The sequence below is a fragment of the Oncorhynchus mykiss genome, chromosome 16 (genome assembly GCF_013265735.2).
Source record: "Oncorhynchus mykiss isolate Arlee chromosome 16, USDA_OmykA_1.1, whole genome shotgun sequence".
NCBI classification, from domain to species: Eukaryota; Metazoa; Chordata; class Actinopteri; order Salmoniformes; family Salmonidae; genus Oncorhynchus; species Oncorhynchus mykiss.
Window position 1 is genome coordinate 27,917,517 of NC_048580.1, and position 24,499 is coordinate 27,942,015.

At 43.5% G+C, this 24,499-nt stretch overlaps 1 protein-coding gene across 5 annotated transcripts in view; it reads left to right on the forward strand.

The window, feature by feature from the left end:
• LOC110491776 (double C2-like domain-containing protein alpha) overlaps nt 1–24,499 on the forward strand; it is an 83,288-nt gene that overhangs the window by 14,545 nt on the left and 44,244 nt on the right. The window contains exons 1-2 of one of the 5 annotated variants that reach the window (XM_021565516.2): nt 19,274–19,396; nt 24,000–24,059. The exons of 3 other annotated variants lie outside the window; for them this stretch is intronic. The gene's annotated coding sequence lies outside the window, so the exon portion shown is untranslated. Of the gene's footprint in view, nt 1–19,273; nt 19,397–23,999; nt 24,060–24,499 lie in introns of those variants that run through there. One more of the 5 variants, XM_021565514.2, reaches the window with a different exon arrangement.

The window sequence follows — 24,499 nt, forward strand, 5'->3', positions numbered from 1 at the left end:
CGCACATCTTTCCTACCCACTTCTCAGTAGTTGGTATTCAGACTTATCTTATGCAGGTCCGTAATGGTCTTTGCAGACGTGTTTCCCTTACACACGCTGAATACATATAATTACAACGCTGAAAACCATCCCACTTGCTGGCCAACAGATTTTCTCGTGGAGTTTGCATTCAATAGGGGTTTCAATACATTTACTGTGTCTTAAGCCATCCCTTTAAATACGATGTTCTTTTAATATGAATTTTGACAAACTCACAAGAAAACATTGAGAGAATGGGTTCAGAAAATGGGGATCAAGGAAAGCCATCTAAATACAGTTGTAGTCGGAAGTTTACATACACCTTAGCCAAATACATTTAAACTCAGTTTCACAATTCCTGACATTTAATCCTCGTATAAATGCCCAGACGTAGGTCAGTTAGGATCGCCACTTTATTTTAAGAATGTGAAATGTCAGAAAAACAGTAGAGAGAATGATTTATTTCAGCTTTTATTTCTTTCATCACATTTCCAATGGGTCAGAAGTTAACATACACTCAATTAGTATTTGGTAGCATTGCCTTTAAATTCATTAACTTGGATCAAACGTTTCGGGTAGCCTTCCACAAGCTTCCCACAATAAGTTGGATGAATTTTGGCCCATTCCTCCAGACAGAGCTGGTGTAACCGAGTCAGGTTTGTAGGCCTCCTTGCTCGCACATGCTTTTTCAGTTCTGCCCACAAATGTTCTATAGGACTGAGGTCAGGGCTTTGTGATGGCCTTGTGATGACTTTGTTGTCTTTAAGCCATTTTGCCACAACTTTGGAAGTATGCTTGGAGTCATTGTCCATTTGGAAGACCCATTTGTGACCAAGCTTTAACTTCCTGTTAATTACTTGTGTCATGCACAAAGTAGATGTCCTAACCGACTTGCCAAAACTATAGTTTGTTGACAAGAAATTTGTAGAGTGGTTGAAAAATGAGTTTTAATGACTCCAACCTCAGTGTATGTACTTCCGACTTCAACTGTTTATGCATATTCGTCTCTGTTTCAGCACCAACTGGTAGACAAAAAAATACTCTGATCTTGTAGATAATTTAGGCAAATTGTAGGGTTAGGTAAGTATGTATGAATCATAAGAACAGTGTTTGAGTCATCCGGAGATTTACCGTATTCAAATTCGATGCATAAAATATTGGAAGGTGGAAAAAAGTGTACAATAGGGTTGAACAACAGTCGTATAAATCTACCCTAATCCTCACTAATCATGGAACTGTATGGCAATGGTCCAGTCGTTGTGAACTGTGCACTAAGCTCTATAATGATTCAAATAGGCTAAATGTCTCAAGTTATTGCACAACTTTAGCCTAATATGAAACACTATTGCTAGCGACCATTGGGAACATTTACACAGACGAGGAAAGACAGGTGAATGGAATGGAATGGAATGGAATAACGCTAAATTTAGGCTACAAATTGAAGGAAAAAAACACTAAAATGACAGTTATAAATTTATGTGGGTATTACTGACAGTGGGTCTCGATAGTGGCTAATATTTAACATTATAAAAATTGTAGAATAATATTGAGAAAATTCATCCCTGCAAATGATGAGAGGGCATCCAATTAAAATTTGGAATAATGGCACAGCTATTTATAGCCTACTTCACTGTTTAAAAGTGGCCGCAATACATGTCATGTTGATATGATTTTCAATTTGCTTCAATTTGACTGATATCACATTCGTCTCCAGGGATCATGAGGAAAATGTATCTAAAACAATTACTATGTGTTGTTAGGTTCTTCTTTTTCAGAGTAAATAACTCATGGACACTAGAGAAGCTTTAACCAAGTTGAATTCTTCCCAAAGGTTCTGTAGAGCTGTATTCAGACAACTTAACATTTCTCCCATCCAGATATATATCCCACTTAAGACACTTCTCCTTCTCTCCAGTCCTCACATTTTATGGTTCTACAGGAAGAGAGTAAAGAGGGTAACAGGATACCAAACATGAATTACTCCCATAAGAGAATCTGTCCTCACCTCCTGACCTCAACCCCTCCTTCATCTAATCCACAGATGTCCATCAGTCTCCCCTGTATCAATACATTGCTCTCCTCTTGTCACCCAACACAGTCCACAGCTATCTGTCTTGCTACAGAGACCCAGTCTCTTTCCCTCCTTGATGTACTATGCGTCGGATCAATCATGTCTTTAATATCTCAATGTTCAAAATGTCAAATCCAATAGTGTATTTACAATCCAGTTCTCCAAACGGATTGCTAATTTACCTAGCTCTCATCAATCGCTCCTATGAATTTATAAATTACAGTGCCTGGAGATTCTATCTGAAAAAAAATAAAGTAGATGTCTACAGATACACTGTATTCTGACCATGAATAAGGTTGATCGAACCTGCCGGTTCCAGGTAGAAAAAACACACCTCCGCCACACGTTCATTTCTTTGATCTCCACCCAAAACGAATAGCGGATGAATAGCATGTTATTCTCATGCTGAAGTTCAAGGTCAGAATACGTGTGGAGAGAAAAGTACATAGAAAGGGAATTACATCCCATTGAAGCACACATAACTAGACTCCTAATGACCATGACCTAGGTCTGTGTCAGGGTCATGTTCATTAGGGCACGCAAATGAAAATGTTTTAAAACGGAAAATTAATGTTTCTTATTATTAAGTTCAGGTTGTCGTCTTTTCTGTTTGGGGCCTAATGGTCTGTATCCTTTGGTCAATGTGGAGGTGATCTACCTGGTGTCAGCTTGGGAGATGTTTGTTTGATCCCAGGTCAGAGAAAACTAGATGAGTTCTGCCTCCTTCGACCCAATTCGCTGCAGAGAGTTTGGGCTCAACATGACCAATGACCCTCATGACTTTGTAAGCACTCTCAAAGTCATTGATCAGTGACCCAAAGTGTGTTGACACTACTGAACATTTCTTTAGTGTGTGCCACATTCCCCTAATGTTCCCAAGAACTCTAAGACATCATGCCACAATGACTACCACCCTATGAAAGGCTTTGAGAGGCTGGTTATGGCACACATAAACTCCATCATCCCAGACACCCTAGACCCACTCCAATTTGTGTACTGCCTTAACAGATCCACAGACAACGCAATCTCAATTGCACTCCTTACTGCCCTCACCCACCTAGATAAGAGGGATACCTAGGTGAGATTTCTGTTCACTGACTAATGCTCAGTGTTCAACACAATTATCCCTTCCAAGCTCAGGACCCTGGGACTGAACACCTCCCTCTGCAACTGTGTCCTGGACTTCCTGACGGGCCGACCCCAGGTGGTGAGGGTAGGCAATATCACCTCCGCCACACTGACCCTCAACACGGGGGCCCAACAGGGGTATATGCTTAGTCCTCTCCTATACTCCCTCACTCATCCCATCCTCACACCTCCGTTCACACACAACGTGCCTGATACATATTACTGAACCCAGCACAACACCATGGCCACGACTGCGTGACCATGCACGACTCCAACACCATCATCTAGTTTGCTGACTACACAACGGTAGTAGGCCTGATCACCGGCGATGATGAGACAGCCTACAGGGAGGAAGTCAGTGACCTGGCAGTGCCGGAACAACCTCTCTCTCAACGTCAGTAAGACTAAGGAGCTGATTGTGGACTACAGGAAACGGGAGGGCGAACATGCCGCCCATTCACATCGACGGGGTGGCAGTGTAGCGTGTGTCGAGAGCTTCAAATTCCTCAGTGTCCAAATCACAGACATAAAATGGTCCACTCACACGCACACAATCATGAAGAAAACGTGACAGTGCCTCTTCCCCCTCAGGAGGTTGAAAAATTTTGGCATGGGCCCTTAAATCGTCAAAACGTTCCACTGAGAGCATCTTGATTGGCTGCATCACTGCTTTGTATGGCAATAGCACTGACCTTGATCGCATTGGTGCTACAGAGGATGGTACATTACTGGGGCCGAGCTCCTTGCCATCAAGGACCTCTATAAATCGTTAAAGACTCTATCCACCCAAGCCATAGAGTCTCTGCTTCCGCACTGCAAGAGGTACCAGTGCATTAAGTCTGACACCAACAGGCTCCTGAACAGCTTCTATCCCCAAGCCATAAGAGTGTTAAATAGCTAACTAAATAGCTAACAAAATTGCTCAACAGACTATCTGAGTTGACCCTGAGTTGACCCTTGACCCTCGCTATGCACACTCACAGGGCCCTACACACTTACGCACACTGACACTCCAACACACACAAACACTCACTTCATAATTTGCTCACACATATGATATGCACATACATTTATACTAACTCTACACACACGCACAACCACAAACAATCATCATACACTGAGTGTACAAAACATTAAGAACATCTTCCTAATATTGAATTGCACCCCCATGTTGACGCCAATGCGTCCCACAGTTGTCAAGTTGGCTGGTTGTCCTTTGGATGGTGGACCATTCTTGATACACACGGGAAACTGTTGAGTGTGAAAAACACAGCAGTGTTGCAGTTCTTGACATAAACCGGTGCACCTGGCACCTGCTACCATACCCTGTTCAAAGGCACTTCACTCTCTGAATGGCACACATACACAATCCATGTCTCAAGGCTTAAAAATCCTTCTTTAGCCTGTCTCCTCCCCTTCATCTACGCACATTGAACTGGATTTAACAGGTGACATCAGTAAGGAGTCATAGCTTTCGCCTGAACACAGGGCATGGGTGTCTGTGGTGGCTGTTGATATCCCACTGGGCACAGCACATCGTTTCTGTCTATGTCATGTTTTGTACACTCAGTGTACAGGTTGTCATCGACCAAAAATATCAACCAAACATTTATCCACACTGAAACGATGTGGTGTGCCCAGTGGGACATCACCAGCCACCACAGACACCCATGCTCTGTGTTCAGACAATGTCTGAGTCCCAAATGGTACCCTATTCCCCATAGTGCACTATTTTTGACCAGAGTCCAGACAATGTAAACGTCCCAAATGTCACCGTATTCCCTATATAGTGCAATGCTTTTGACCAGAGCCCAATGTAGGGAATAGGGTGCCATCTGGGATGAAACCAATATGAACCACTCAGTAAAAGAACCACTGAGACGTCTACAGCCACAATGTAGAATTGTCGTCCTCCATAAAGCAGACGTTTTTATAATTAGCCAACTCTTCAATACGCTTGGTGAGGCAGTGTGCTGCATGTTAAGATAATGTGCATGTTTGAAGTGGCTCCCAGTCTGACACTGCTATCAGACCGGGATAATGAGTATTGGAGTTAGGGCGTTTTAGTTCCCCGGCCTGACTGCCTTACTGTCTTCAGACCAGTAATTTGTTTCTCTGATATGCTGATGGTTTTTTCCGAATCAGTCCAATGACAGACTTTTATTCAGGATGAAATTTTAAGGGAGCAATTATAGACTTTTTTGGAGGGGGGATGCTCATCACAAGTATAAGATAAGACAATTAATAAGTTAAAGTATAAGAATAGTTCTAAGTATAAGGGCTCTATTTTAACAAACCTAACACAATGGCAAATCTAAGGTTGTGTCAGATATTTTGTTTTGCTGTTTCAAAGCCATTATTATGAAACAGTAGCTGGCGGAAGCGCAAAGGGTCTGGATTTTGATGAATAAACCAGTTGTAGGTGTGAAGAGAGCTTGGCCATGGCTTAATACTGCATACATTTGTCTCAAGTTGTGTAGGTTAAACCTTGACTTAACTAGGCAAGTCAGTTAAGAACTAATTCTGATTTACAATGACGGCCTACCAAAAGGCAAAAGGCCTCCTGCGAGGACGGGGCGGAGATTATTATTATTTTTAAACAACACACATCATGATAAGAGAGACACCACAACATCAAGAGAGACCTAAAGACAACAACATTGATGGAGCAACACGACATGACAACAGCATGGTAGCAACACAACATGGCAGCAGCACAAAACACGGTACAAACATTATTGGGCACAGACAACAGCACAAAGGGCAAGAAGGTAGAGACGCAAAGCAGCCACAAGTGTCAGTAAGAGTGTCCAGGATTGCGTCTTTGAATGAAGAGATGGAGATAAAACTGTCCAGTTTGAGAGTTTTTTTGCAGCTCGTTCCAGTCGCTAGCTGCAGCGAACAGAAAAGAGGAGCGATCCAGGTTCATTTGTATTGTATTTGTATTGATACTACAGTTATTAAATAGCAAATCAAATCAAATTTTATTTGTCACATACACATGGTTAGCAGATGTTAATGCGAGTGTAGCGAAATGCTTGTGCTTCTAGTTCCGACAATGCAGTAATAACAAGTAATCTAACTAACAATTCCAAAACGACTGTCTTGTACACAGTGTAAGGGGATAAAGAATATGTACATATTATATATTATATGAATGAGTGATGGTACAGAGCAGCATAGGCAAGATACAGTAGATGGTATCGAGTACAGTATATACATATGAGATGAGTATGTAAACAAAGTGGCATAGTTTAAAGTGGCTAATGATACATGTATTACATAAGGATACAGTCGATGATATAGAGTAGAGTATATACGTATGCATATGAGATGAATAATGTAGGGTAAGTAACATTATATAAGGTAGCATTGTTTAAAGTGGCTAGTGATATATTTACATCATTTCCCATCAATTCCCATTATTAAAGTGGCTGGAGTTGAGTCAGTGTCAGTGTGTTGGCAGCAGCCACTCAGTGTTAGTGGTGGCTGTTTAACAGTCTGATGGCCTTGAGATAGAAGCTGTTTTTCAGTCTCTCGGTTCCAGCTTTGATGCACCTGTACTGACCTCGCCTTCTGGATGATAGCGGGTGAACAGGCAGTGGCTCGGGTGGTTGATGTCCTTGATGATCTTTATGGCCTTCCTGTGACATCGGGTGGTGTAGGTGTCCTGGAGGGCAGGTAGTTTGCCCCCGGTGATGCGTTATGCAGACCTCACTACCCTCTGGAGAGCCTTACGGTTGAGGGCGGTGCAACATGCCTCTTGTGTCTGAGCCGTTGAATTGAGATTCTACTTTGACTCTGTACTGGCGCTTAGCTTGTTTGATAGCCTTGCTGAGGGAATAGCTGCACTGTTTGTATTCGGTCATGTTACCAGACACCTTGCCCTGATTAAAAGCAGTGGTTCGCGCTTTCAGTTTCACACGAATGCTGCCATCAATCCACGGTTTCTGGTTCGGGAATGTTTTAATCGTTGCTATGGGAACGACATCTTCAACGCACGTTCTAATGAACTCGCACACCGAATCAGCGTATTCGTCAATGTTGTTATCTGACGCAATACGAAACATCTCCCAGTCCACGTGATGGAAGCAGTCTTGGAGTGTGGAGTCAGCTTGGTCGGACCAGCGTTGGACAGACCTCAGCGTGGGAGCCTCTTGTTTTAGTTTCTGTCTGTAGGCAGGGATCAACAAAATGGAGTCGTGGTCAGCTTTTCCGAAAGGGGGGCGGGGCAGGGCTTTATATGCGTCGCGGAAGTTAGAGTAACAATGATCCAAGGTCTTTCCACCCCTGGTTGCGTAATCGATATGCTGATAACATTTAGGGAGTCTTGTTTTCAGATTAGCCTTGTTAAAATCCCCAGCTACAATGAATGCAGCCTCCGGATAAATCGTTTCCAGTTAGCAAAGAGTTAAATAAAGTTCGTTCAGAGCCATAGATGTGTCTGCTTGGGGGGATATATACGGCTGTGATTATAATCGAAGAGAATTCTCTTGGTAGATAATGCGGTCTACATTTGATTGTGAGGAATTCTAAATCAGGTGAACAGAAGGATTTGAGTTCCTGTATGTTTCTTTCATCACACCATGTCACGTTGGCCATGAGGCATACGCCCCCGCCCCTCTTCTTACCAGAAAGATGTTTGTTTCTGTCAGCGCGATGCGTGGAGAAACCCGTTGGCTGCACCGCTTCGGATAGAGTCTCTCCAGTGAGCCATGTTTCAGTGAAGCAAAGGACGTTACAGTCTCTGATGTCCCTCTGGAATGCTACCCTTGCTCGGATTTCATCAACCTTGTTGTCAAGAGACTGGACATTGGCAAGAAGAATGCTAGGGAGTGGTGCACGGTGTGCCCGTCTCCGGAGTCTGACCAGAAGACCGCCTCATTTCCCTCTCTTTCGGAGTCGTTTTTTTGGGTCGCTGCATAGGATCCACTCCGTTGTCCTGTTTGTAAGGCAGAACACAGGATCCGCGTCGCGAAAAACATATTCTTGGTCGTACTGATGGTGAGTTGACGCTGATCTTATATTCAGTAGTTCTTCTCAACTGTATGTAATGAAACCTAAGATGACCTGGGGTACTAATGTAAGAAATAACACGTAAAAAAACAAAAAACTGCATAGTTTCCTAGGAACGTGAAGCGAGGCGGCCATCTCTGTCGGCGCCGGAAGTATGCATAGCATAGGCTAAGGTAACCAGTGATAGCAACAATAAAAAATAAAAACATCCAGTGTTTGCTCAATATGTCTGGAATGTTGACAGGCAATATTGTTGTAATTAGCTTCAATGAGTATAGGCCTTTACTCATTGCACTTCTCCTCCCAATAAATACTAGGCTCCTGTAAATTGTATTGTAAGTGAGGCACATTCTCAATAAGCAAGATATAGCCTACATTTGATATGGCATTATAGTACTGAACATTTTGTCAATGTCTTTGGCAACCAGACAGTATGCACTGCAGGTATGCACTGCAGGTACTGTAGGCCTATGTCAATTGTAAATAATGCAAAAGCCTCATGAGTAGACCATTTAGAAACATTTCATGGATAGGCTACTTGGCTAATGCATGGCCAGGATAAGAAAGGCTGAAATGAAAAGGAATCTCTGCACACTCAGGATTGAGGCAAAATGTTAAACTTATATTTGCTGATCTTTCGGTGATCAGACCTTCATCAGAGCATACAAAAACACACAATGACAGAGGCCACATATAGCCAACGTGCATCAAAGCAATCAGAGATTCAGATTGAAACTCATAGGGTGAGTAGGAGGAGGAGAGGGAAGGTGTTAGCTGACCAGTGGCGGCTGTACAGCAACCTGATGGTATGAGGAGGGAAGCCATTAGCCATTCTTCCAGTTTGGAAGCCTCATTGATGAGGATGGGGTACGTGTCCAGCCTGGTTCCTCCTGAAGTCCACAATTAGCTCCTTTGTTTTGATAACGTTGAGGGATAGGTTGTTTACCTGGCACCACGCTGTCAGAGTGCCTACGTCCTCCGTGTAGGTAATCAGGCTTATTACTATTGTGTTGTCAGTGAATTGGAACTGTGTGAACTTTGTGAGGCCACCCACAGGCGAATTGGAGAGGGTCGGGAGGGAGGAGTTGATATGGTTTTTGACTAGCCTCTCAAAGCTCTTCATGATGACGGAAGTCAGTTCTACTGGGCGGTAGTCATTCAGTTCAGTTACTTTCCCTTTGTTGTGCACAGGGAATCTAGAATCAGGTGGATATAGCGTCCTGTGCTAGGGAGAGATTGAACGTCAGAGAACACAACAGCCAGCTAGTCTACACATGCTCTGAGGGCATAGCTAGGGATGCTGTCTGGGCCAGCAACCTTGCAAGGGTTAGCACCTTTGAAGGACTTACATATGGCCTCAGTGGAGACTGTGACTGTGTAGCCCACATTGTCATCGAGGGCACTCCTCGGCAGCTCAGGGTCATTGTGCTCGAATCATGAGAAAAAGGTGTTTAGCTCCTCCGGTAGGGTTGCGTTGCATTGGTGACCGCGATGTGACTGGCTTTCTTTTTGTTCATTAGGAGCCCAGGGCCATATATTCCTTGTGTGTCCGACCCTCTGAAATGCTCATCCACTTTGTCCCAATGCTTTTGTTTCGCAATCTTGATCAATCTGCGTAGGTCGTATTTGTACTGTTTCACCAAACTATTGTCCCCGGCCACCTTGCCCTGTTCATAAGCAGCATCTCTTTCTTTCAGTTCTTACAAGGCGGCTATCAATCCACGGTTTTTGATTCAGGAGCATTTTGAAAGACATTATCGGTATCACGTCTATGCATTTTTTGATGCGGTGATTGAGTCTGAGTATTCATTAGTGTTATCTCCAGAGACGACCCGGAACATACAGTGCATTCTGAAAAGTTTTCAGACCCCTTGATTTTCCACATTTTGTTACGTTATAGCCCACTTTAGAAGTGGATTACATTTTAAAAATGTCCTCAACAATCTTCACCCAATTCCCTATAATGACAAAGCGAAAACACGTTTTTTGAATTTCGGGCAAATGTATTACAAATAAAAACCATAAATTCCTGATTTACATAAGTATTCTGACCATTTACTATGAGACTCGAAATTGAGTTCAGGTGCATCCTGTTTCCATTCATCATCCTTGAGATATTTCGACAACTTGATTCGAGTCCACCTGTGGTGAATTCAATTGATTGGACATGATTTGGAAAGGCACACTCCTGTCTATATAAGGTCCAACAGTTGACAGTGCATGTCAGAGCAAAAACCAAGCCATGAGGTTGAAGGAATTATCCGTAGAACCCCGAAACAGGATTGTTATCGAGGCACAGATCTGGGGAAGGGTACCAAAACCTTTCTGCAGCATTGAAGGTCCCCAAGAACACAGTGGCCTCCATCATTCTTAAATGATTGGCTGGCCGCCCAGCCAATCTGAGCAATTGGGGTTGAAGGGCCTTGGTCAGGGAGGTGACCAAGAACCTGATGGTTACTCTGACAGAGCTCCATTGTTCCTCTGTGGAGATGGGAGAACCTTCCAGAAGGACAACCATCGCTGCAGCACTCCACCAATCAGGCCTTTATGGTAGAGTGGCCAGATGGAAGGCACTCCTCAGTGCCTGAGGTTCATGCCTCTGTTCATATGAGTCTTCGATCATCCACCGGAGGGCAGAGAGGGGAGTGAGCGCCTACTCCAACTACGGCAGGAGGACTAGACCGCTGCGGAAGTACGCCCTCATCTTCCGTACAGTGGCAGCATCCATCGGCTGGAATGAGCCGGTGCTGCGCACCTTATTCAGAAGAGGATTGCGCGAGGAGGTACAGATGGAGTTGGCATGCCGAGACGACACCCTCTCATTGGACTCACTCATCACAATGGCCATCCGCATGTATAACCTCCTTCGTGAGCGTCAGTACTCCCATCGCCTCTCTCCCTCCTTCATTGACCGATCTGAGTCAGAGTCTGAACCCATGGAGGTAGAGGCCACATGCCTCTCCGCAGCTGGGCAATGCCGTCAGAGATAGCTGGGGCTCTGTCCCTACTGTGGTCAAGAAGGGCACTAGCTTCAACGGTGTCTGCTACGTCCCAAAACCCGGGAGCCACTAGAACAGATTTACGGCCCTGTGATCATCCGTCTCCTGGGGTAGGTGTGAGTATTCCATCATCATCAGTCTCCACCAAAGCCTTTTTAGTACCGATTTCACTAGCTGGCTGTCCCTCGTGTTGTTCCTACAGCTCTAGTGCACTCTGGTGCCACGGGAATTTTATTGACCAGGCTCTTGCCTCCTCCCTGAACATAACATCATACCTGCTCTCCTCTCTTTTTCCGATTCAAGCGCTAGATAACTGACCACTGGGATCTGGGACAATCACACACATCACAGCACCACTCACCATCACCGTGGGACCCCTGCTCCAAGAAAACTGCTTTCCCTTACCCTGTCATTCCACGTTGGTTGAGAGTCCTGTGGTTGCCCTCCAGGCCGGAATCCCGGAGGTTTACCAGGATTGTAGGTTTTCTCCAAGACCCTGTCTCCCTCCTCATCTCCCCTGGAACTGTACCATTGACCTGCTAACAGACTCGGCGCCTCTGCGCAGCCACATCTACCCCCTGTCGGTGGCTGAAATCAAGGCTATGGCGGAATACATCCAGGATGCTCTCCAACAGGGTTTCAGCCACCCATCCACCTCCCCTATACACGACCACCTGACGCCCAACGTGTCCCGAAACACCTCGTTCACGAATGCCTGCCACACTGACAGAGTATTGGCTAAATGCAGGTTTCTTCTTTATGGCCAAGAAGGAGGGGGGTCTTAATCCATGTATTAACTAAAGAGGTCTCAATGCCATCACCACCAAGTACTGCTGACCGCCATTGAACAGCTCAGCGGGGCCCGCTTTGTTTCAAAGCTGGACCTGTGGAGTGCCTACAATTTGATCCGCATCCGGGAGGGGGATGAATGGAAGACGGCCTTCAGCCTGATGTCTGGGCACTACCAGTACTTGGTGATGCCTTATGGATTAGCCAATGCTCTGTCAGTGTGGCAGGCATTCGTGAACGATGTGTTTCGGAACACGCTTGGGCGTCAGGTGGTCGTGCATATCGATGACATCCTGATCTACTCGTCCAACTTGGAGGAGCACATTGCCCACGTCCAAGTAGTCCTGGAATGCCTCCTGGAGAACGATCTGTACGTCAAAGTGGAGAAGTTCCTGTTCCATCAGGCCATCGTCTCCTTCTTGGGATATCGGATCAGCCCGCAAGGAAGGTAGATGCAGTCAGGTCATGGCTAGTCCCAACCACCATGAAGTGGGTCAATTAATTACCAATTACAGCTTCCCACTACCTACCAGATCTCACCCTCTTTCCACATTTCCCCCCTCAGGCCGGTGGTTTCTGGTTCCGTGGCTGATGCGGTCCCCCACAACACCCCTCCACCTCCCCTGGACATCGAGGGAAACTCCACCTATGCTGTCTGATCCCTCCTGGACGTCATGGGGGTCGGCTCCAGTACCTGGTGGACTGGGAGGGGTATGGTCCAGATGATTGTTGGGTTTCGGTGGACGAGTAGTATTGTTTCCTGTTTTCATGTTTAGACTCCTGTTTTTGAATACACTCCATGTTCGTTCCTATTAAACTCACTGACTGCACCTACTTCCTGACTTTACCTCCAGCTGCACATCTTGCCAGGTCACCAACGGTTGTCGATGGGATTGGTAGGTTTAGTCTGACCTGTTCAAACTTCAACATAGTACCTGTTGTGTGTTAGATATGACCTAACTGCCATTGATAATAGAACAGTGACTGTGTGTGTGTGTGTGTGTGTTCACAAAAACCTGTATGGAGCCATGATCATGTGTTAAAGTCGACGTGATACTGGTATCACCGGCGTGATACTGGTGTCTCTGATTGGAGAGAGACCTGACACTCGGCATAAACATTTTACTAGACACAATTGCCTTTTCGATTATTGAATTGAATGGTATCAGTCAATATGGGGAAGGAGAACCCCTGTGTATTTTGCCACGGTAGCCCCATTACCGTCAGAAAAAATGCAGATAGGCACAGTATCTGTATCAGCTGGGAATGACAATGAAAGATGAAATGAGCACATTGTTATATTAGCAGAATACTGCTTTTATTGTATTATGTAAAGGCTTGTTTATTCGACCTGTGACTACATCTGAAAGTTATCAAAACACTTAGTTTAGTATATGTACATTCAGCAATTGCATTCTTCTCATGCTCTGTAGGCTACTGACCTATTCAAAGCTTCCTCTGTCATCTCACCATACATCTGCCTGTAGTTATTGAACTCAACCTGCAAGAGTGTTGTTTGTTGTGATTGAGTCGGGGGAAACAGCCGTGGGCAAAGTTCTGAGGACACACCCAAATCTAAGCACACCCCCAAGGCAACTCACCAGCATTTCTTGAGGAGCAAGCCATACAACTAGGCCAAATGAGTGGGTGCAGTTCCACTTTAAGCCCTGATGGTTGTAAAGTGCCAAAAGAGTTCCCTTTGGTACAGATTTTTCACAGTGCTCCCTCCTCTGGGTAAAGGTAAACCTTTTTCAATACCCTGAAAAAGTAAAGTGACACTGTGTGAACATTTGTTAAAGTGGCAGGCAACAGAGTAATTTTCCTCATTACTCCTTATGCTCACTAATTATTTGCTTAAGGCGCCAAGAGGTTTTCCCAACATACAACATGTCACATGGGTAACATAAAATGTAAATAACATTCATTGTGTTACATGTGATAAAACCTTGAATGTTAAACCTTTTACCAGAACAAAGTCAGAGCTTTTTACTCTATTATTACACTGTGCTTAATTGCCACAGAGATGATTGGCTTCTCTGAGAGGCGCAAGGAGGGTTTGTTTGGGATCAGAATTAAGGTCGCTCTAACAAGTTTCTTGTGGACGTTCGGATCCTTGTTTATAAAAAAGGGATCTTTAAATAGCTGGCTCAGCGTAATTATGTTAATTATGCTATCAATCAGTATATGCTTTAGGGATAAATGTGGTTATACATGTAGTTTTTCTTGTTTTCACACTTTTGCCCAGCAACTCTTGGTGCAGGTTGAAGAGTGCAGTGCAGCACGCTTCCTCCACGCCCTGGGAAGATTAATCTCTGTCGAATAAAGGCTGTTTCATGGCTGCAGCCCTGTAGATGTCAACATCAGTGAGATTGGCACTCGTTTTTAAGTGCATTAGGATGCGCACTGTTAGCTATCTTAGTCTGAAAATCACGGCTAGGTTCGGCCTTAAGTTTCCTATAGAAATATGAATCATACAGCTGGCGATAGGCTTCTGTCTTATAGTCTGATAGATTCTGGATGACAATAGCGCCGCCTTTATAGGCAGGTTTAATCACAATTTGGTTATGCTCGGAAAGTTCATCAATAGCTTTCATCATGGCAAAGACTGTGAGGTACACTACCGGTCAAAAGTTTTAGAACACCTACTCATTGAAGGGTTTTTCTTTATTTGAACTATTTTCTACATTGTAGAATAATAGTGAAGACATCAAAACTATGAAATAACACATGGAATCATGTAGTAACTAAAAAAAGTGTTTTATATTTGAAATTCTTTAAATAGCCACCTTTTAACTTGATGACAGCTTTGCACACTCTTGGCACTCTCTCAACCAGCTTCATGAGGTAGTCACCTGGAATGCATTTCAGTTAACAGGTGTGCCTTCTTAAAAGTGAATTTGTGGAATTTCTTTCCTTAATGCATTTGAGCGAATCAGTTGTGTTGTGACAAGGTAGGGAGCTATACAGAAGATAGCCATGTTTGGTAAAAGACCATGTCCATATTATGGCAAGAACAGCTCAAATAAGCAAAGATAAATTAAATTCCATCAATACTTTAAGACATGAATGTCAATACGGAAAATGTCAAGAGCTATGAAAGTTTCTTCAAGTGCAGTTGCAAAAAACATCAAGCGCTGAAACTGGCTCTCATGAGGACCGCCACAGGAATGGAAGACCCAGAGTTACCTCTGCTGCAGAGGATATGTTCATTAGAGTTACCAGCCTCAGAAATTGCAGCCCAAATAAATGCTTCACGGAGTTCAAGTAACAGACACATCTCAACATCAGCTGTTTAGAGGAGACTGTGTGAATCAGGCCTTCATGGTCGAATTGCTGTAAAGAAACCATTACTAAAGGACACTGATAAAAAGAAGAGACTTGCTTTGGTCAAGAAACATGAGCAATGGACATTAGACTGGTGGAAATTTGTCCTTTGGTCTGGAGTCCAAACTGGAGATTTTTGGTTCCAACCACCGTGTCTTTTTGAGATGCGGTGTGGGTGAACGGATAATCTCCATGTGCATTTCCCACCGTAAAGCATGGAGGAGGAGGTGTTATTGTGTGGGGGTGCTTTGCTGGTGACACTGTCTTGATTTATTTAGAATTCAAGGCACACCTAACCAGCATGGCTACCACAGCATTCTGCAGCGATACGCCATCCCATCTGGTTTGGGCTTAGTGGGACTATCATTTGTTTTTCAACAAAACAATGACCCAACACACCTCCAGACTGTGTAGGGGCTATTTGACCATGAAGGAAAGTGATGGAGTGCTGCATCAGATGACCTGGCCTCCACAATCCCTCGACCTCAACCAAATTGAGATGGTTTGGGATGAGTTGGACCGCAGAGTGAAGGAAAAGCAGCCAACAAGTGCTCAGCATATGTGGGAACTCCTACAAAACTGTTGGAAAAGTATTCCAGGTGAAGCTGGTTGAGAGAATGCCAAGCGTGTTCAAAGCTGTCATCAAGGCAAAGGGTGGCTACTTTGAAGAATCTCAAATCTCAAATATATTTGGATTTTTTTAAACACTTTTTTGTGGTTACTACATGATTCCACATGTGTTATTCCATAGTTTTGATGTCTTCCTTATTATTCTACAATGTAGAAAATAGTATAAATAAAGAGTAGGTGTATCCAAACTTTTGACTGATTCTGTAAGTATTTACACCCCTGAGTCAATAAATTAAGGAAGCACCTTTGGCAGCGTTTACAGCTGTGAGTATTTCTGGGTAAGTCTCTAAGATCTTTCCACACCTGGATTGTGCAGCATTTGCCCAATATTATTTTCATAATTCTTGAAGCTCTGTCAAATTGGTTGCTGATCCTTGCTAGACAACCAATTTCAGGTCTTGCCATAGATTTTCAAGCAGATTTAAGTCAAAACTGTAACTCGGCCACACATTCACTATCTTCTTGGTAAGCAACTCCCTCCAGTGTAGATTTGGAATTGTGTTTTAGGTTATTTATTGTCCTGCTGAAAAGTGAATTAATCTCCCAGTGTCAAGTGGAAACAGACTGAACCAGTTTTTCCTCTAGGATTTTTCCTGTGCTTAGCTCCATTCTGTTTCTTTTTTATACTGGAAAAACTCCCCATTCCTTAACAATTACAAGCATACCCATAACATGATGTAGCCACCACTATACTTAAAAATATGGAGAGTGGTACTCAGTAATGTGTTGTTTTGGATTTGCCGAAAACACAACCCTTTTGGTAACAATTTACTTCACTCCTAGCATCATGACATGTTATGCCACAGTTATAATGATGTCAAAATATGTCATAACAGCTGACATAACGTGTCATAACCTGGCATAATATAGTCATAACACTGTCATGACTTCTATATTTAGACCTGTTGTGAGATATATTGCGTTATTTTACGGCTGGTTATGACACCTACATAAGTGTCTAAACACGTAAAACCTACCACAGAAGGCAAAACATTCCATTACATCATAGCCTACTTGTCAACAGTATTTTTTATTTAATAACATTTTATGAAATTGACAATATTAAATTATCATTATCATTTTCTTAGTCCCAGCAAAGTGACACACGCGATGGTCATAATGCTTTATGACAGTGTCACGAAGTGTATTTTCTAGAAGTTATTCAAAATACAATGAAATAAAACGACTGTAAAGAATTAATTACATCAACAACAAAGGATTTAAGAAACAAACATTCAAACTAAAGGAAACTTCCTGGCAGATAAAAAGCGGATTTGAAAAAATGTGGGTTTTGACACTCTTATATAGGCGTCATAACCAGACATAAAATAACACAATATACAGTATGTCACAACAACTGTAAATATATGGGTCATGACAGTGTTATGAACATATTATGACGGGTTATGACAAATTATGTCCGCTGTTATGACATATTATGACATAATCATGACTGCGCTATAATGAATTATGAAGCTCCACTATACATAAAGTTTGTGGACACTTGCTGACAGGTGTATAAAATCGAGCACACGGCCATGCAATCTCCATAGACAAACATAGGCAGTAGAATGGCCTTACTGAAAAGATCAGTTATTTTCAACCTGGCACCGTCGTAGGATGGGAGTCAATTTGTCAAATTGTTGCCCTGCTAGAGCTGCCCCGGTCAACTATAAGTGCTGTTATTGTGAAGTGGAAACGTCTAGGAGCAACAACGGCTCAGCCTCAAAATGGTAGGCCACACGAGCTCACAGAACAGGATCGCCGAGTGTTGAAGCACATAAAAGTTGTCTGTCCTTGTTTGCAACACTCATGATTGAGTTTCAAACTGCCTTTGGAAGCAATGTCAGCACAAGAATTGTTAGTCGGCAGCTTCATGAAATGGGTTTCCATGGCCTAACAGCCACACAAAAGCCTAAGATCAGTAAGCGCAACGCCAAGTGTAGGCTGGAGTGATGTAAAGCTGGCTGCCATTGAAATTTGGAGCAGTGGAAATGCGTTCTCTGGAGTGATGAATCACGCTTCACCAGCTGGCAGTCCGACAAATAAATCTGGGTTTGGCTGATGCCAGGAGAACGCTACCTGCCTCAATGCATAGTGTCAACTTTAAAGTTTGGTGGAGGAGGAATAATGGTCTGGGGCTTCTTTTATGGCTAAGCTCCTTAGTTCCAGTGAAGGAAAATCTTAACGCTACAGCATACAATGGCATTCTAGATGGTTCTCTGCTTCCAACTTTGTGGCAACAGTTCAGAGAAGGCCCTTTCCCATTTCAGCAAGACTGTAAATAGTCTAGGTGCTGTGGGTAAGGTGGAGTCAGGCGCAGGACACAGAGATGAGTAATAATTGTAACTTTACTCAACAAACAGTCTTTTATCAAGGAGAACGAATATCCAGAGCACATTAACGAGACAACTTGACAACAATAAACAAGCACAAAACCATGATGGAACCAGAGGGTTAAATAGGGAATCAATTATAACGTAATGGAAAGCAGGTGTGTACAATCAAGACAAAACCAATGGAAAAAGAAATGTAGATCGATGGAGGCCCGAACAAGGAGAGGCACCAACTTCGGCGGAAGTCGTGACAAAAGCATTACCCCCGTGCACAAAGCGAGGTCCATACAGAAATGGTTTGTCGAGATTGGTGTGGAAAAACTTGACTGCCTACACAGAGCCCTGACCTCAACCCCATCGAACACCTTTGGGATGAATTGGAATGCCAACTGCAAGCCAGGCCTAATCGCCCAACATCAGTGCCCGACCGCACTAATGCTCTTGTGGCTGACTGGAAGCAAGTCCCCAGCGCAACGTTTCAACATCTAGTAGAAAGCCTTCCCAGAAGAGTGGAGGCTGTTATAGCAGCATAGTGGTGGCCAGCTCCATATTAATGCCCATGATTTTGGAATGAAATTCGTTTGACGAGCAGGTGTATAATTTTGGTCATGTAATGTAGGTGTCAAGTAAACCACACTTTGTATTTACGACAAAAAGTGAATGGCTTTGATGCATTTTTTGCAGTTGTACTTTAGTGCCTTGTTGTGAACAGGATCCATGTTTTGGAATATTTTTATTCTGTACAGACTTCCTTCCTAGTATTTTGGAGTAACTGCAATATTGTTGATCCATCCTCAGTTTTCTTCTATAACTGTTTTAAAGTCACCATTGGCCTTGTGGTGAAATCCCTGAGTGGTTTCCTTCCTCTCCGGCAACTGAATTTAGAAGGATGCCTGTATCTTTGTAGTGACTAGGTGTAGTGATACATGCTCAAGGGGATATTCATGTCTGCTTTTTATATTTTTACCAATAGGTGCCCTTCTTTGTGAGGCAGTGGAAAACCTCCCTGGTCTTTGTGGTTGAATCTGTGTTCGACTGAGGGACTTGTATGTGTGCAGAATATTTGAAAGCACTGCGTAAAACAGGTAAATTATCAATCCTGGCCCCATGGCTGGACTGATAATTCAGGATCAATTTCACCTTTTACAGTGCCTTCAGAAAGTATTCACTGACTTTTTCCACATTTTGTTGTGTTACAGCCTGAATTAGACATTTATTAAATGTAGATGTTTTTGTCACTGGCCTGCACACAATACCCCATAATATCAAAGTGGAATTCAATTAAATGAGTTGCATTTGTACGTAAAGCTGCGTTGAGTACATTGGCCACATTTGTAATTACCTTCCGGAACCTTGTCCAAAAAAGTTTCCCTTTTCTCTGGTGGGTAATCAGATTTAACCGGAATATCTCTCACGTTTGGGGGTCTTTTAAAACCCATACAGTGGGGAGAACAAGTATTTGGTACACTGCCGATTTTGCAGGTTTTCCTACTTACAAAGCATGTAGAGGTCTGTATTTTTTATCATAGGTTCACTTCAACTGTGAGAGATGGAATCTAAAACGAAAATCACATTGTATGATTTTTAAGTAATTCATTTGCATTTTATTGCATGACATAAGTATTTGATCACCTACCAACCAGTAAGAATTCCGGCTCTCACAGACCTGTTAGTTTTTCTTTAAGAAGCCCTCCTGTTCTCCACTCATTACCTGTATGTATTAACTGCACCTGTTTGAACTCGTTACCTGTATAAAAGACACCTGTCCACGCACTCAATCAAACAGACTCCAACCTCTCCACAATGGCCAAGACCAACACACTACGCCATCATGGATTAAAATCCTGCAGCACACGCAAGGTCCCCCTGCTCAAGCCAGCGCATGTCCAGGCCCGTCTGAAGTTTGCCAATGACCATCTGGATGATTCAGAGGAGGAATGGGAGAAGGTCATGTGGTCTGATGAGACAAAAATAGAGCTTTTTGGTCTAAACTCCACTCGCCGTGTTTGGAGGAAGAAGAAGGATGAGTACAACCCCAAGAACACCATCCCAACTGTGAAGCATGGAGGTGGAAACATCATTCTTTGGGGAAGCTTTCCTGCAAGGAGGACAGGACGACTGCACCGTATTGAGGGGAGGCTGGATGGGGCCATGTATCACGAGATCTTGACCAACAACCTCCTTCCCTCAGTAAGAGCATTGAAGATGGGTCGTGGCTGGGTCTTCCAGCATGACAACGACCCGAAACACACAGCCAGGGCATCTAAGGAGTGGCTCCGTAAGAAGCATCTCAAGGTCCTGGAGTGGCCTAGCCAGTCTCCAGACCTGAGCCCAATAGAAAATCTTTGGAGGGAGCTGAAAGTCTGTATTGCCCAGTATCAGCCCCGAAACCTGAAGGATCTGGAGAAGGTCTGTATGGAGGAGTGGGCCAAAATCCCTGCTGCAGTGTGTGCAAACCTGGTCAAGAACTACAGGAAACGTATCTATAATTGCAAACAAAGGTTTCTGTACCAAATATTTGGGTCTGATTTTCTGATGTATCAAATACTTATGTCATGCAATAAAATGCAAATGAATTACTTAAAAATCATACAATGTGATTTTCTGGATTTTTGATTCCGTCTCTCACAGTTGAAGTGTACCTATGATAAAAATTACAGACCTCTACATGCTTTGTAAGTAGGAAAACCTGCAAAATCGGCAGTGTATCAAATACTTGTTCTCCCCACTGTATGTGGGGGATGTTTAAAAATAGGATTCAATTGAGGGTCAATATCAATAATATACCAGTGCTTCCTGATACTGTCCTTAAATGCCTTCCCCAATGGTGAGTATTGGGTAAAGCATGATGGGACATGTTCAGATTTTTTAAAACATTTGGTTGAAGGCTTTCCAACTGTGTTAAACCTTCAAAAAGACAAACAAGCGGAAAAAGTTTCAGCGTGATACTGCGGACTACAAGGAGTAGAAGGTATATTTTTGGAGGGATGGCCGGAGACTGGAGTGCCGATTGGCACTCCCCCACAAGCAAGCTGGAAGGGTATATGCCAGCCCAGCCATAATCCTAGAGGGCCATTAATGTGGCGATCAACCAACTCCCTCACATCTGACTCCAGTGACCAATCCAGAGCCGGAACGTCTTCTTTTTTGAGGAATCCCGATGGATGACGTCATCGAATAGGCCGTCATCACGACCCCCGCCAACCCTGCGTCCCCGCAAGAAATGCAGGAGAGGACTACGTACGAAGACGGTAACACCCGAAATTCCCGCACCACACATGGAGCAAAAGACACACCTGTTGGACAGGTTTATTACCGTATCTGATACATGTTCATCTGCCCTAGGTAAGGGATCATTTTCCCAACATCTCAGGCCAAGGACTTTGATACAGTTATAGACTTTCAAAAGTTTCCTCAGTTTGAGATTGGCTAAGTTCCCTATGCACTTGCCAATGTTAATCTATTGAACTCTATTAGTAACCAGACAGGAAACAGTGCAAATGTTTTTCCCATTGATAACCTGAATGACAATGAACCTGACTCTCGCCCTGAGGACATGACAAGGGAAAATACATATTTTAAGAGGAAAAGCACATTTTTACCACCTAAAAGACAACCCTCGAAACATATTGCCGCCTAGATAAGAAAGATGTACATAATCTCCTGGCTAAGAAAAAAAAGAGGGTATTCCACAATATGTCCAAAGCAGAGAAAGAATCTCTTATGGAACTGAAAAATAAAGGACCAAACAAATCAATTCAAGTCTCTGACAAAATGTATGAATGAAGGGGAAATTGCAAAGACCAAATGAGTTTATGAAAGTTGACTGCCCAACCACACCTGTATTAATACTCTCTACCCAAAATTCACAAGAGCATGACACCACCTATACCAGGCAGGCCCACTGTGAGTAGTAATGGATCTCTGACAGATAATATCTCTACCTTTGTAGACCATTTTGTGAAACCCTGGGCGATCTCCCTCCCCACGTATACTAGAGACTATTAATTTGATACATTTTTTGGAAATCTGTGGACCATATACCTGAAAATTCTATTGTGTACTTTTGATGTTACCAGTCTATATACTAAACATCCCCCATCAGGGCGGCCTAGGGGCCCTCAAGTTCCTACTCAATGAATGTCCCCCTAATGCTGTACCCAGCACCAATTGTACTGTGGACTTGGCTGAACTGGTACCAACTATTTTATTTTCAGGGGAGACTTTTTCCTTCAGACCAAAGGGACAGCGATGGGGAGCACTATGGCTCCTAATTATGCTCTCCTATATCTAGGAATGTTTGAAAAACAGGTGGTGCTGAATCCAGACGTTAACCCTTTTCTCCCCAATATTCTCCTAAATCCGAGATATTTGGATGACATTTGTGATCTATACAGGCGCCCAGGAAGAACTTTTGGAATTCCCAGATGCAGACCGCATCGAATAAACAATAGTTAAATAACCCAACAGGGGCAGGCAATAGACAGGTCAAGGCAGGCAGGGGTCAGTAAACCAGAGGTGGGGCAACAGTACTCGGCGTCAGGCAGAGGTCGGTAATCCAGAGGTGGGCAACAGTACTCGGCGGCAGGCAGACTCGGCGTCAGGCAGAGGTCGGTAATCCAGAGGTGGGCAACGGTACAGGTAGGCAGGCAGGCTCAGGGGCAGGCAGAGTGGTCAGGCAGGCGGGCTCAGAGTCAGGACAGGGTCAAAAGCAGGAGGGCGAGAAAAGAGAAACTGGAAAAAGCAGGAGCTGAGACACAAAACGCCGGTTGGCTTAAACAAACACGATGAACTGGCAACAGACTAGCAGAGAACACAGGTCTAAAAACACAGGGGATAATGGGGAAGATGGGCGACACCTGGAGGCGGGTGGAGGCAATCACAAAGACAGGTGAAACAGATCAGGGTGTGACACTTACCTAAAGACTATGAATTAACACCTTCACTTCACCATTAACTACGACCTATCACAAATCAGTTTTCTTGATGTGACGGTTATTAAGGACAAACCCTCCCTCTACAGATCTCTATAGGAAACCTACGGACAGAAATACCCTCCTTAGAGGTAACAGCTTTCATCCACGTCCACTTTTTAAAAGTCTCCCTATAAGTCAATTCAGTTGTATCAGAAGAATATGCAGCTCTGATGCTTCTTATCAGAAACAGACCACGGACCTCACACAAAGATTTAAGGAAAGGGGGTACAAAGACAATTGGGTAAAACATGCCAATGATTGTTTTGAAGGTTTAACACAAAAGTCAAAGAAAAATCAGAACATGGCCAATCGTGCTTTACCCAATACTCACCATTGGGCATTTAAGGCATTTAAGGACAGTATCAGGAAACACTGGTACATTATTGATACTGACCCTCAATTGAAACCCATTTTTAAATATCCCCCACGCATGGGTTTTAAAAGACCCCCAACGTGAGAGATATTGTAGTTAAATCTGATTACCCACCAGAGAAAAGGGATATGTTTTTGGACAAGGTTCTGGAGGGTAATTACAAATGTGGCCAATGTGCTCAATGCAGCTTTACCTACAAATGCAACTCATTTACACCACTCCACCCCCCCCCCCCCCCCCCCCCCCCCCCACAGAGGTGGGTGATCAAGGGCCTGATTACCTGCATTTCCACCAATAGTATTTACATGTTGAAATGTCCTTGTGGTCTGTCTTACATAGGTAAAACCCATAGAAGCCTTAAGACACGGATCAGTGAGCACCGCAGCAATATACGGACAGGTGAGACAAAAATCCAGTTACTTCTCATTTTGTAGAAGCTGGACATCCTATTAGCTCTCTGTGATACATTGGAATAGAAATGGTCAAGATGTCACACAGGGGAGGGGACATTGAGAGGAAACTTCTTCAAAGGGAATCTTTCTGAATCTACAGGCTCAACACACTGTCTCCTCTTGGCCTTAATGAGGAGTTTGACTTGGAACTGTTTCTATAGTTTCAATATGTCTAGTTGTTTAAAAAAAAATCCTAATTGAATATTGTATGTATATTACTGTAAATATTGATCGCATTCCCTGTGTATGATCATATATTTTGATACATTGAATGTTAATATTGTGAAAATATATTTTTTAAAGAATTCACCTCCTGTTTCAGGAAGTGATGTCACTGAGTACTGCCCCTATACGTATATAGGACCTTCCACCCCCACCGGGGATATG